The 14,144-nt window shown below is 43.2% G+C and overlaps 1 protein-coding gene across 1 annotated transcript in view; it reads left to right on the top strand.

Moving 5' to 3' along the window:
- LOC129734621 (uncharacterized) overlaps positions 1–14,144 on the top strand; it is a 250,217-nt gene that overhangs the window by 7,410 nt on the left and 228,663 nt on the right. The window contains exon 2 of the mRNA XM_055698256.1: positions 894–1,617. The gene's annotated coding sequence lies outside the window, so the exon portion shown is untranslated. The remainder of the gene's footprint in view (positions 1–893; positions 1,618–14,144) is intronic.

Raw genomic sequence — 14,144 nt, 5'->3', positions numbered from 1 at the left:
GAGGTAGCCCGCACCCTTGGGTCCTTCCTCACAGATATGTTTTCCGTGGGCGATGGCGCTGTTGCTGCCTCTCCGGTTCTGGGCAGGCGGTGGAGGCCGTCCTGTCGCGGCCGTTGTGTGTGGAGCGGCTCTGAGGAAGCTGGGAAGGGTTTTTTGGGGACCCTGAGGTGGTATGGGGAGGGTTGCCCAGGTTAGGGAGTGAGCTTGGGGGGCGAGTGGTTATTGGACTTGGAGTGGAAAAGAGGGGGACGATTTGAAGAGAGGCATCGGGGGTAATCCTGGGGGGGGAGAGGGGCGTGTAGGTGGCTTTGGGGTGGGAGGCAAATACGGTGTCGTCTTGAAGGAGGAGATTTGGAGGGGAGGGGGTGGGGCTTTGGGCAGGCTGAGGGTGGTTGTGGTGGAAGGGAAAGTTCAGGTTTTTGGTGTCTGATACTAAATCAAACTACTCTGGCAAGGGCGTCTTTCCGGTCAGGTTCTGAACTTGTTCCCTTGCCAGTAGGGTGGAGATAACACGGGGTCGCGTGTGTCTGTGAGCATGGGCCTCCGCAGAGAACCTGAGGGGGGATGGGGGGAGTGGGGGTGGGTGGGCGCTAATGGTTCTTTGTTTAGGCTGTGCTTAAAAGCAGAAGTTGATACAAGTGTAGGGTTTGTTATGTCGTGAGGGGAAAGTGTTTTCGTGCCAATGGTATGGATACTGCACTGCTAGGATCTGGCTTTCTGCTCAACATCTTTCCTTAAGGGGCACTGTGCAGTCTAGAGAAGTCCCATGGAAGTCAGCTGGACATTGGTGCACCACCACCAGTGGTTTGAGTATAACTGTAGAAAAAATGTAATTGTATGTACTTATTTGAGAAGTAGAAAGTAAAAACATTCAGAATTCTTTTCTTTTGCAGAGTTACCAAGTGCAGCCTGTGCTTTGTCAGGACCTCGTTTAGAGTCTCCATGTTGTCCCATCTGCCTGATCTGAGAAAAAGTTGGGGATACTCTGTTTGGGCTGTGTGTTTCTAATAAGCTTTTGTTTGTGACTCTGAAAAAAGCAGGTCTGTATCCTTCAAGAAAGAGGTACAGACTAAATGGATTTAAAGACAGCAGTGTTCAGTGCAGCTTGTGATGGCAAGCTGCGGCTCCTTTCCAAGTTACTTGCAAGCAAAACTAGAGAAGAGGTGGCCTTACTAATCTCAGAAAAAACCAATGGTGCCACACCACTTTTGATGGCAGCCCGTTATGGGCACGTTGACATGGTGGAATACTTGTTGGACTGTTGCTCTGCTTCTATAGAAATTGGTGGTTCAGTTAATTTTGATGGTGAGACCATTGAGGGAGCTCCACCATTATGGGCAGCATCAGCTGCTGGCCACTTGAAGGTGGTTCAGTGTCTGTTAGATCATGGTGCATCTGTCAATAACACAACTCTAACAAGTTCAACTCCGCTTAGAGCTGCCTGTTTTGATGGTCACCTGGAAATAGTAAAATATCTTGTGGAGCACAAAGCAGACTTGGAAGTATCAAACCGTCATGGGCATACGTGCTTGATGATCTCATGTTACAAAGGCCACAAAGAAATTGCTCAGTATTTACTTGAAAAAGGAGCTGATGTTAACAGAAAAAGTGTTAAAGGTAAGTTCATTGTTTCAGTGTTCCTTGTGGTAAATAGGGGTGAAATTACTCATGTGTTCTTTAGGAGACTGACACCCAAAAATATTCTTCTAGTCTCATAATGTGAATGTTTTTTCCAGTAAGAGATTAAGTGTGTCTAGCTATCTTTTTACAAGTTTTTTCATCATACTTATTTAATAATGGCTATAAAACGTAGTTCTAAATTGATACATTTTCACAGAATGGTCAGGGTTGGAAGGGACCTCTGGGGGTCGTCTAGTCCAACTTGCTGCTAAAGCAGGTTAACCTAGAACAGGTTGCACAGGACTGCATCCAGGTGGGTTTTGAATGTCTCCAGAGAATAAGACTCCACAACCTCTCTGGGCAGCCTGTTCCAGTGCTCTGTCACCCTCAAAGTAAAGAAGTTCTTCCTCATATTCAGATGGAACTTTTGGTGTTGTAGCTTGTGCCTTTTGCTCCTTGTCCTGTTGCTGGGCGCTACTGAAAAGAGCCTGGCCCCATCCTCTTGACGTTCACCCTTAAGATATTTGTAGACGTTGATAAGATCCCCTCTCGGTCTTCCCTTCCCCAGGCTAAACAGGCCCATCTCAGCCTTTCCTCATAAGGGAGAGGTGCCAGTCCCCTAATAATCTTTGCAGCCCTCCACTGGACCCTTTCCAGTAGTTCCCTGTCTCTCTTGAAGTGGGGAGCTCAGAACTGGACACAGCACTTCAGGTGTGGTCCCACAAGAGCAGAGTAGAGGGGGAGGATAACCTCCCTCGACCTGCTGGCCATGTTCCTCCTAAAGCACCCCAGGATCCCACTGGCTGCCTTGGCCTCAAGGGCACACTGCTGGCTTGTGGTCAACTTGCTGCCCACCAGAATTCCCAGGTCTTTCTCCGCAGAGCTGCCCCCCAGCAGGTCAACCCCTAGCCTGTACTGGTGCATGGGGTTGTTCCTCGGTGCAGGACCTTATGCTTGCCTTTGTTGAACTTCATTAGGTTCCTCTCCACCCAATTCTCCAGCTTGTCCAGGTATCACTGAATGGTGGCACAGCCTTCTGGTGAATCAGCCACTCCTCCCAGTTTTGTATCATCTGCAAACTTGCTGAGGTTTGTTGCAGAATGGCTGTGTGATCATGGCCATGACTCCCTTAAAGATCTTTGTGAAACAAAGTTACCGTAAGTTAGCTGAAGCAGGCCTTGCAGCTATGCTGAGGCATGCTGATAAGGAAGCTGAGAAAAACACTGACCTTGTGCCTAATGTTGTAAATAACTTTGAGGAATTCGCGTAGACAAGAGAGGAAAAAAAAATATGTAGCTAGCTCTCCGCAGAAACCGCAAGTTGGAGGATGTATGAAAATGTAACCCTTTAGAGCTTAGCCAATCAGCAGATGACTTGTAGGCATAATTAACTGGAACTGTATATAAGACATAATCGCGCCGTAATAAATCGAAGCTTGCTTTATCACTCACATTGAGTCGGCCGCTTGCTTCCCCTCGCTCGTCAGAGGTTACTCTCTGTCCCTTCTTTGATGAATAAGTTGAACAGGACTGGACCTAGTACTGACCCCTGGGGAACAGCACTAGCTACAGGCCTCCAGCTAGACTCTGCGCTGTTGATCACAACCCTCTGAGCTCTGCCATTTAGCCAGTTCTCAGTCCACCTCACTGTCCACTCATCTAATCCACACTCCCTGAGCTTACCTGTGAGGATGTTATGGTAGACAGCGTCAAAAGCTTTGCTGAGGTCAAGGTTGACAACATCCACTGTTCTCCCCTCATCTACCCAGCCAGTCATTCCATCATAGAAGGCTATTAGGTTGGTCAGGCATGATTTCCCCTTGGTGAATCCACGTTGACTACTCCTGATAACTATTTCTTCCACATGCTTCGAGATGACCTCCAGGATGAGCTGTTCCATCACCTTTCCAGGGATGGAGGTGAGGTTGACCAGCCTGTAGTTTCCTGGGTCCTGCTTCTTGCCCTGTTTGAAGACTGGAGTGACATTGGATTTCCTCCAGTCTTCAGGCACCTCTCCTGTCCTCCATGACCTTTCAAAGATGATGGAGAGCGGCTTGGCAATAACATCTGCCAACTCCCTCAGCACTTGGGGGTGCACCCCATTGGGACTCATCGATCTGTGGGTGACAAGATTGCCTAAATGATCTCTAACGTGATCCTCCTCGACCAAGGGAAAGTCTTCCTTTCTCCAGACTTCCTCTCTTGCCTCCAGGGTCTGGGAAACCGGAGTGCTGGCCTTGGCAGTGAAGACTGAAGCAAAAGCGGCATTCAGTAACTACCTTCTCTGTGTCCTTTGTCACTATGTTAGCCAGGGAACGAAAACCCCATCTACATGAAGTAGATAAGCAGGCATTTCTTTATTGCAGCACTGGGTGCTTCGTGGCATCTCCACAAATCAAGCACAACTATATTGATCTCACTGTTATATTTATACACAAAAATGATAAGGTAGTATACTCCCAGTTACAATGATTGGCTATTAATTTGCATATAATTATAATATCTGCTGTGTCATCCTCTTCGGTTACTATGCTTGCGCAGAGGAAGGGTCTTCACCTGGGTGAGGGTCTTCTTGACCTGTGAGTGCGTTCTTTAGTATTATAATGCAGGTAGTTCACTTCAGGACACCTTAAAAATAAGTTTTGTTGCCAAGTTGGACGACTAGATATCTACCTTGCCAAGCTGTCCAATAATTCATCCCATACACAATAGAACCTAGATGCTCTGGTTATGGTCTTGAGATTAAAGACCAAGGTTAACATGGTCCAGAGAGCAGGGACTCCTAAATATCACAGCTTAAGTGACAAGTAACACAGCAACTCATACATCGTTGGTTAATAAGTACTAACATAATACTAACATTTGCTAACATAGGTTATAACTGCAATTTACCATTAAACAGAGCAGAAGGAACTGTGCAGTGACCTTGCCAGATGTTCTTTGCACTCCTTTTGAAATTTCCCCATCCATGACTTAGCATGATTTTGTGCTGCTAGGAAGTTTTCCTCTTCATGCATACCCTTTTGGAAGGAAAACCAGACCAGCAGTATTTATCTTACGAGCTGTGTGAATAATTTTTTACAGACACATGGCCTTATACAATATAGTTATTGACAGAAAGAAAATATCCACCATTGTTTACACTGGGATAGACTTCGCCATTAGCATTTTATTCAGCACAAATCACACAGAAGGAAGAATTTACACCCTCTCCCCTAAAGTGTGATTAAGTCATGGAGAAAAGTGCATGTCACAGGGACAGGAGGGAGAATTTATTGCATTGAAGTTGGAAACATTTAAATAAACATAATTAATAGCTCTGTATACAGCGTCATATATATTCTTCTAAATGTGCTGTTTTGTATGAGTTGCCATAGAATTGTTATTTGATAAACCTTGGTAGCACAGTTCTGGTCTTAGTGCAGAGCAAAGCAGTGCCCCCACACGAAGAGGGTCCCCCGTGGAGAGTCGGCCAAGTCACGACAATCACACCAATATGGCTACATGCCGTGCTCACTTTATTAAACAAACAGGTCATATTTATAACTTAAACCGACCGCTCACATGACTCTACACACAGGTGATTGGATAAAAGTTTCTGGTCACGTGGGGTCTGTGTTGCTGATTGGTGAGCATGCTGCAGGCGCCTGATCAGAGTTTTCCGATGAGAGTGTGTTGATTTTGCGGTTCCCAGGACTTGCTCTGCACCTGGCTTCTTGTTTGTGCATAGCTTGTTTTCTTTCTCACACTGCTTGTTCCAAAGACAATTTAAAGTTGCTCTGCAGCTTCAACTAACAGGCCTGGGTTGTCCAACCCGGACAATGCTAACATATGTCCTTGGTTCTTTAAAAATTCCTCTACACCCACATGTAAAATACACATGCCACACTGGCTGGTACTAATGTGGAGGTAAGGAGGCCCAAAGCTGCTTTTGGCCCACAGTAAATACATGGGTACAATGACTCATCTGACATTTATCAGGTTCACTATTGCAAGCGTAGATCTATAGCTGAAAAATAAACAAAAAGTTGAGATCAAAAGTTGTGCCCCCAGTACCAACAAACAGGTTACACAACTTGCAGCACTATGAATAACTGTCATATGCATAACTGAATGCTGTTCTTGATGTGTCTTCCATTTAAAGTTGATGATGTTTGAGATTAGGAAAGAATGAACAAAATTCCCTGTATTGACTACCAAAGACAGTCCTACCAAGTACTGGCTTACATAAAAAGAACAGTTGTTTATTTTCTCAGAAAAAAATGTCTTTGAAGAGAAGCAAAGGCACATAGCCAGGAGACAGCTATGTTTCAGTTTGAGTTATTTCTGGTTAACCTAAATTTTATAGATGGCAACCAAGAGACTAGAAATAGACTGCTAGGGCACACACAAAACTTTGAGTATATGTCATTCCCTGTCTGTTAATGATTGTTTTACTTTGATGAGGCTCTTAGTTTGGGGTTTGGGGTTTTTTTGGTTGATTTGTAAATCTTATATATTTACAGCCAGCCAAAGACTTAGCAGTGCCCTGTGAGGTGTGTACTACTGCTCCTAGGATACAAGAACCTGTTCAAGGCCAAGAGCCTCCTCTACTGAGAGTTAGGCTCTATCTACCCCAGGAGCTGTTGATCTCAAACTTGGAAATGAAGATATTAATAGCAATTTATTTTCTCTCTGCCCCTCCCCTTTAAATTAACTTGAATAAAAAGTGAGTTGATCAAATCTGCTACTCCTTCAAAATCCATGTTACCCTGTTGCTGCCCAGTTTCTACACTTCCATTTTGTAGCAAGAACATTTTTATAGCAACCAATAGCTTCAGGATCCTGCATATTCCAGGTTCCACACTAGCAGACCCTCCTTAGCACTATAAATCACCTCTGCACTGCAGGCTCCCATCACCTACCTATTCTCTTCATAAAATGAATCAAGGTCCTCATCTGCAAAGTTCTCAGTGCCTTAAGATATCACTTGATGTCAAACTCATCTCTTTGTAGCAGCTCTTGCCAGGGACTAGACACCAAACACCCACATTTAAGCTTTCAAAGGGCCGAACAAGAAGTTCTCCCAGGAACAGAATCCAAACTTTGGATTTTCTTCCAAGGAAGACCCATTTCTGTCCCAGTATGGTTGTCATCACATCAAAGTGAAACACATGCCCTTTCAATAAAGCTAAATGATACTCAGTAAAATCCCCTGCAGAGATACATACACATTATTAATAGGGAAAAACATTAAAAAACCCCTCTGTTTTGTCTTGGACTCCTTCACAATTCTGAGTGGTACTTGAATACTGCAGATAGGCACCTTGAAATGGGGGGCAGGGGGAAGAGCTTTCTATTGAACTAGGCAAAGATGATTTTCCCCTGCCTTTTATTCAGCACTTTTACTGAGAGATTTTTAAAGGCAGGCATAATCTTCTGATGCACTGCTTTGAAATATCATGCAGAATGCTTATTTACTATTTCAATTACTTTAATTTTCAAATTGTTCTCCATTAACATGCTTGCTCTATAATATATAACCGAAGGTGACCCCTCCTCAGGTTGTTGTAATTTCCTTTCCTTACTGCTTCATAGCTCCTTACACTGAATTTCATTAGTATCTAGTAACCCAGTAGGCTTGGTCTAAGTAGGTCATCCTGAATTTAGTTACTGCCCTCCTTTTGTATAAACCCAACCTCTTTATATGTCTGTAGCTATTCTGAGTTGCACTCACCAAGGGAGGACCAGAGTAGGATCCAAACTTGAGATCGCAGCCCTTATACTGGGGCTTTGTACAGATCTCATAGTAAGCTACAGACACTGTCATAAAGGCCTTAAAATCTAAATAAACAGCAAGTGAAAGGTGATCCTCATTTTACAAATAGGAAAATGAGGCACTAAAAGATGATGCATTTATCCCAAGTCCATGGCAGAGCACAGAAAGGACAGCAGAACTGCTCTAACCTTGTAATACTTTTACCACTCAGCTGTCAGTGTAATTGTCTAACATAGATTTTGATTTCCCAGCCAAATCTTCAGACAACAGATTTGTACTTGAAACATATTTGCTCTTTCTGTGCAGAATAACATACATCCAGATTTTTGCAGGCACTCTCAGTGCTAATTTGAGAAATTAATTGATTTAACTTCCTCCTGTGTGAGCAAGCGTGACCACCAATAAAGATCAAGACAGACTAGCCGATAAGTGAAGCAGCCTGGGAGCAAGGGGGTAAGTGGGTATCTTAAGGACCAGCAGCTCTGGGTGTGAGAGCACCTGTGTGTCTAAGGGTGAGAGCGGGGGGGGGGAACAACAACACATGGGACCAGAGAAGTCCTGGCCAGCTGTGTGGAGTGAGGCTGGGGCCTCAGGAGCTTGTACAGCCAGGTGCCAGTAACAGGAGACAGATCCAGGGCCAGCTACTGGGCAGACTGAGTGCCTGAGCCCTGCTGCTGGAGGAATCTACCTTGAACATATAAGTGTGTGTATATGTATATTCTCACTTGCAGACCTCCATCCTGCTCAGCCAGAGTGCTGTCTGTGTTTGTGTGAGTGCTCTGAGTGTCTGTGATCAGACAGATCACAGGGGATGTGAGCCTTCCCCTCAGCACTGGTGAGGCCCCACCTGGAGTCCTATGTCCAGTTCTGGGCTCCTCAGTACAAGAGAGATATGGACATACTGGAGAGGCCCAACAAAGGGCCACAAAGATGATTAACGGACTAGAGCATCTCTCCTATGAGGAATGGCAGAGAGCTAGGACTGTTTAGCCTAGAGAAGAGAAGGCTCAGATGGCATCTTAATGTGTATAAATACCTGAAGGGAGGCTGTAAAGAATATAGAGCTAGGCTCTCTTTGGTGGTGTCCAGTGACAAGACAGTAGGCAATGGACACAAACTGAAACACAGGAAGTTCCATCTGAACATCAGGAAACACTTTTTTCCTGTGAGGGTGACTGAGCACTAGAAGAGGTTGCCCAGAAAGGTTGTAAAGTCTCCCTCCCTGGAGATATTGAAGAGCCATCTGGACATGGTCCTGGGAAACCAGCTCTAGGTGGCCCTGCTTGAGCAGGGGAGCTGGACAAGACCTCTAGAGGTCCCTTCCAACCTCAATCATTCTGTGATCTGTATGGCCGGCCATGTACACATGCAGCATATACGTGTGTGCATACTTGCTGAGAATATACCTTCAGTCTTACTACTGGGTGGATCTGGGGACATGGAACAGCAGTAGCCTCACCTCTCAGGCTGTTGGATACAGCATATTTTTTCCTCCAAGTTGATGTATTGAGCAAGCCAAAACAAAAACCAAACGTCACATAACCACAGTCTGACTCTGGTAAAACACACAAATAATTCTACACTTGAAGAGCAGAAATGAGAAATCTTTCTTTCCAATTATTCAAAAAAGAATTTAGATGATTCTCTAAGAAACATGTACCACCAAGATTTTGAAGACCTAACTGGACAAAGCCTTGAGGCAACCCCATCCAAGTTCAGAGCTGGAGGTTGGACTAGAGACCTCTTGAGGTCCTTTCCAATCTGAATTATGCTATTAAGGTCTGACTAATGGAACCAACAGCTAAAAAAGTGAGACGCTGTGTGTTTTCAATTGGCTGATAGTCAGATCCTGCAACACTTGCATACAACATACATTTCCAGTCTCCCTTAACAGCAGGCATTAAAGCAATCTGAAAAGCTTGAGACTATCAAAACCAGGAATCTGACAAGGCAAATTCAGAACAGTCATATTGCAAATACATTTTGAAAGGCTTTTGAAAACACAACTACAGCTAGTTTAATCACAAGTTCCCTGTAATCTTTGACAGCCTAGATCTTATACTATTAAATGGCTTAATGTCCATGCCTGACAAAATTCCACTTGACACGTCACTGCATACAGTGCATTCTTATCTCCGTGTGAATGATTTATTTCTATTATAACATACTGTGGCTTGATAAGACCTGTAAAGATCATCTAGTCCAACCCTCCTGCTGTGAGCAGGGACATCTTTCACTAGATCAGGTTGTTCAAAGTCCTGTCCAACCTGGTCTTGAACACTTCCAGGGAGGGGTCATCCACAACTGCTCTAGGCAACCTGTTCCAGTGTCTCACCACCCTTATTGTAAAAAATTTCTTCCTTATGTCCTATCTAAACCTACCCTGTCTCAGTTTAAAACCATTACTCCTTATCCTGTCACTACAGGCCCTGGTAAAAAGTGTATTTCTTATAAGCCCCCTTTATACATCAAAAGGCTGCTATAAGGTCTCCCCAGACCCTTCTCTTCTCCAGGCTGAACAACTCCAGCTCTCTCAGCCTTTCTTCATAGGAAAGGTGTTCCAGTCCTCTGACCATTTTTGCGGCCCTCCTCTGGACCCACTCTAACAGGTCCATGGTTGTCTTGTGCTGGGGACCCCAAAGCTGGGTGCAGTACTCCAGGTGGGGTCTCACAAGAGCAAAGTAGAGGGGAAAAATCACTTCCTTTGATCTACTGGCAACGCTTCTTTTGATGTTGCCCAGGATATGAATGGCCTTCTGGGCTGCAAGCGCACATGGCCAGCTCATGTCCTGTTTTTCATCTACCAGTATACCCAAAATCCCACAGCCTCAGCCCTGCATGTTTCACAAGAACATCCAGGACTGGGGAATGTGAGCCACTACAGGAAGTAACCCTCCTCAGAAACATTTTCTTGATTTTCCACATCCATGGTGATGCTATTACAGGTTCTCCCCTTTTGCCATGCACTTTCCTCATACATGAGTTGCCAAAGCTATACTGGGGGGAGGGGGAACGACATAAATTAAAAAAGTAATAATTCATCTGCTTCCAGCTCTCTTAACTTCAGATATTTTTCGTCATTCCAGGGGAGCTCCAAACTGCTGGTTGTGAGAGACCATATCTCAAAATGTCTGTCTCAAAGCTTGTTTGCTGAGCTCCTGCAAGACTTAACAGTTGTGAATAAATAAGGAGACAACAGCTGTCTGACATCAGTTTTTGGCCAGGGTCAAGGAAAGGCCATGCCACTGTGAGGGATGTGCCTAGACATGGACAATCACCCCTACCTACAAAGTAATTGCATGTGCCCCATGGAGGAATGCAGTACATGCCGTTGTGTGGGAGAAAACCCCCCTGAACACCCTATAAAAGACTGTGCCACCAAACAATAAGTGACGATCCAGAGACCCCCACCACCAATGTGAAAAGAGGTTATGGACCACCGGGACACCACTGGATTCATGCTGGCGACTATCTCTTGCAATTCTGTCCCAACTGCTTGCTAGATTTCCTTCTTTCCTATCTTTCCCTTTCCTATCGCTATTTTCTTACCGCAACACGTGAATGCTTTGTTTATATAAGCGCACAATAAATTTCCTTGATTAGTGGCATTTGATCTCGTTTGTGTATTAATCTCACTCTGGGTATAGCAAAGAACCTCCCTGGCTTGGGTCTTCCTGGACCAGAACACTGGTGTAATGTTACCTCCCCATTTTATGAAGCCTTAATTCCACTGATGGAAGACAGAAGCATAACCTACAGCTGAGCCAATCACTGCATCTCTTTCCTCCTTGTGTCCTTCACCAATTTGAATAAGTTCTTACAGTTTTGTATGTTATTCATACTGTAGCTGGGAAAAAAATCTAGTGAATTTGACTCCAAAGTACTCTGAAACATTAAGAAATATCTTTAATTCCTTGAGGACAGGAGAAATCCCAAGTAGCCTGCCACTGAACTTTCCTGTGTTGGCAAGTCCTTTACCATAACACAGACTTCCAGAGAAAAGTCATGACCTCAGAGGACAGTTAAATTGCTATTTTGGTTGGCAAAGCACATTTCCACCAGTGAATCAGTGATTTCTGTAAGAGGGAAGAAGAAAGCAGCACAGATACTTTGCCAAAGGAGGATTTCCGCACACAGTTAATCTTTAGTGGTACAAGCTAAAAGAAGCCCACAGGAATGCTATAGAGGGAATACAGGAGCCAAACGTAGATTCTTAGTGGAACCACATTTGGATACATGCACAGCATAAATGTGAGACAACATTCTGGATTAACCATGGCTGGGAATCAGGAAAAACAAATGCACATGGTTGCACTCCTAAATGTCACTAAATCCTGGAAGCCAATATAACAATATTAGTAATCCTAACATTTCTTTGCCCTTCCTAAAAGCTTTAGGTGGCATTTAAATAGTTAATAATGTTGTCATATCATTGTGAGCTTTCACCTTCATTATCTTGAATGAATGAATGACTGGAAAACAACTCACTTGTGAATGCCAAAGCTTCAGGCTGTCAGCAAACATGAGATCTCTAGTTTACCACTGGTTCACTTCTGAATGTTAACATTACAGCCATAAAAATCTTAATTTCCTTTTATAAAACAGAAGTCTAAAACTAGGAAACAGTCAAACGGAAAGATGTTCTGCAAGCTTCTGTCTCTGTTCCTTCTGATTTAAAGAATCACTTCACCAATATACGAGCAAGCAGAGGTTATCTTTATTCGAAAGCACTGGGTGCATAGGGGATCGCTCCACCAAAGTCATGCACACCGAGGGGATTTTTCAGTCCCCTCTTTATACAAGCAACTCATACCTATTCATTAATTTTCCAGGTAATCATTTGCATATTCATTACAATTCCAGGAACTCATTTACATATCTCACTAAACTAGTGACCATGATTTAAGTCCTTGTCCTTGCCACGTTGTATAAACAACAGGAACTTAGGACCAGATAGCCTTTTTAAAGATGACAAATCCAAGGACTTAGCAATTAGTACATCCGTCATGTTAGCAATAAGGGTCCTTGGACGTTTCCCAACTTTTAGATAAACATAAGTATATTATCCTATAGATAAGTGGTACATCATTCATCATTCACTTCCTATTGTTAATATTCACACCTGTATATGTACTCACACCCCACTTCAGAGGTATCTCTTACCAGTACATGTTCTCCAGCTTAAACCATACCTAATGACATATTTTAGTAATAGTAATCACATACCGAGGTGTCCTCTAACTTAACTACTTTTCCCTGGGCATGATGGAGAATTACTATAAACTTTCTCAGACAATAGAGATAAACCAGAGAGAGACCTATTTTTTCACAGAAATGTGCTAGCGAGCTATTTAATCAAACCACAGTCCTACTTTGCAGGTAGAATGATCATTTTCAGATAAAAGATAAAATAATTTTGTTGCAGTTCTCTTTTACATGCAGCTATTCCAAAACCAAATGAGTTTATAAAAATTTTTAAAAATTAATTAAAAAACCCCACAGTCTACAGAACTTAAATCTTTAGGTGTTCCTCTTCAAAAGGTCCTGTTTTTATTAATATTGGAACACACTCTTCTTTCTCTTTCCACTTAATGAGCAGCCTCAATGTCAGTGCCCTGTACATACCTATCAGATTCCATCCAAGAGATAACTCCAGGGCCAAAGTACATGAGACAACTTGCAATCAGATTGTAAAACATTCATAGCAGGAAAGGAAATAAAGGTAGGTTTAGGTTTCTTTTCCCTGCTATATTAGGATGTCACACATTTATATAATTGTGCCAGACCAAAAAAAAAAATATTGATTTACCCAGATATGCAGTTGCACCATATGCCATTGAATATACAAAAATCAATAATCTTTATGAAGTTTTCTGCTTAGCAAGTATCTTTGTCCAAGTGCACAGATATTTTTCCCCTGCAGCCAGTATCTAATAGTCAGACAAATAATAAACCAATAATGTTTAATACTTCTGCTTCTCTTAGTGCCTTGATGTAACAATGTATTTGGAAGAAAAGGGACATGCGGCCTATCAAAAGTCACTCTTGCTTTAGCAGCTAGATATGATTAAAAGCTTTATCTGTTCAGCAAGGCCGAAAGGTTGTGTGAGAAAGACACCTGGAACAAAGAAAACAGGATCTTTGGCAGTTAAGCAGGCAGAAAAACAGGAGCTGAGCTGGGAACTGATGAGCGCAGGAATGTCAACAATTTTAATGATGGGACTAACTAATGCTTGTATGCTTTTAACCAATTAGTATCTGTATAGCAGTGTGTGAACAGTTTATGTAACCAATAGAATTAAGGTGTGACGTGTGTATGAATATGAAAATTGTATATAAGCTTGCAGAAACTTAAGTGGCTTCAACTAGGATCATATCGATATGTCGTTGAGTCCATGATTTTGCTCCTGCACCTTGATATCTCTGAAGTTGCTTTTTTGTGACTTTCAGTCACTCTGCTTTGCCTCTGCTACTTGAGGCAAATGAAAAAAGAGCAGACTATGAGAGCACAGTCAATTACTAAGGATGGTTCACAGTTCTTGCAGCAAATGGTGTTATTTCCCTGTAAATATGTATATATACACATATATATTTATGCAATGGGCTATATATGCACATATTTTGATTTAATACAGGCACACTTGCTGGGCCTTGCCTTGTTAACTGCGATGGAATGTCTTAAGCTTTGTAAGTTGTTGTTTGGTACCCAACATGCATTCAACTTCAGCTGCTAAGTCCAAGAGGATACCTTTCCGTAGTCTCCACTG

This window comes from Falco cherrug, chromosome W (genome assembly GCF_023634085.1).
Source record: "Falco cherrug isolate bFalChe1 chromosome W, bFalChe1.pri, whole genome shotgun sequence".
In the NCBI taxonomy this organism is placed as follows: domain Eukaryota; kingdom Metazoa; phylum Chordata; class Aves; order Falconiformes; family Falconidae; genus Falco; species Falco cherrug.
This window is presented reverse-complemented; position numbering and strand designations above follow the sequence as displayed.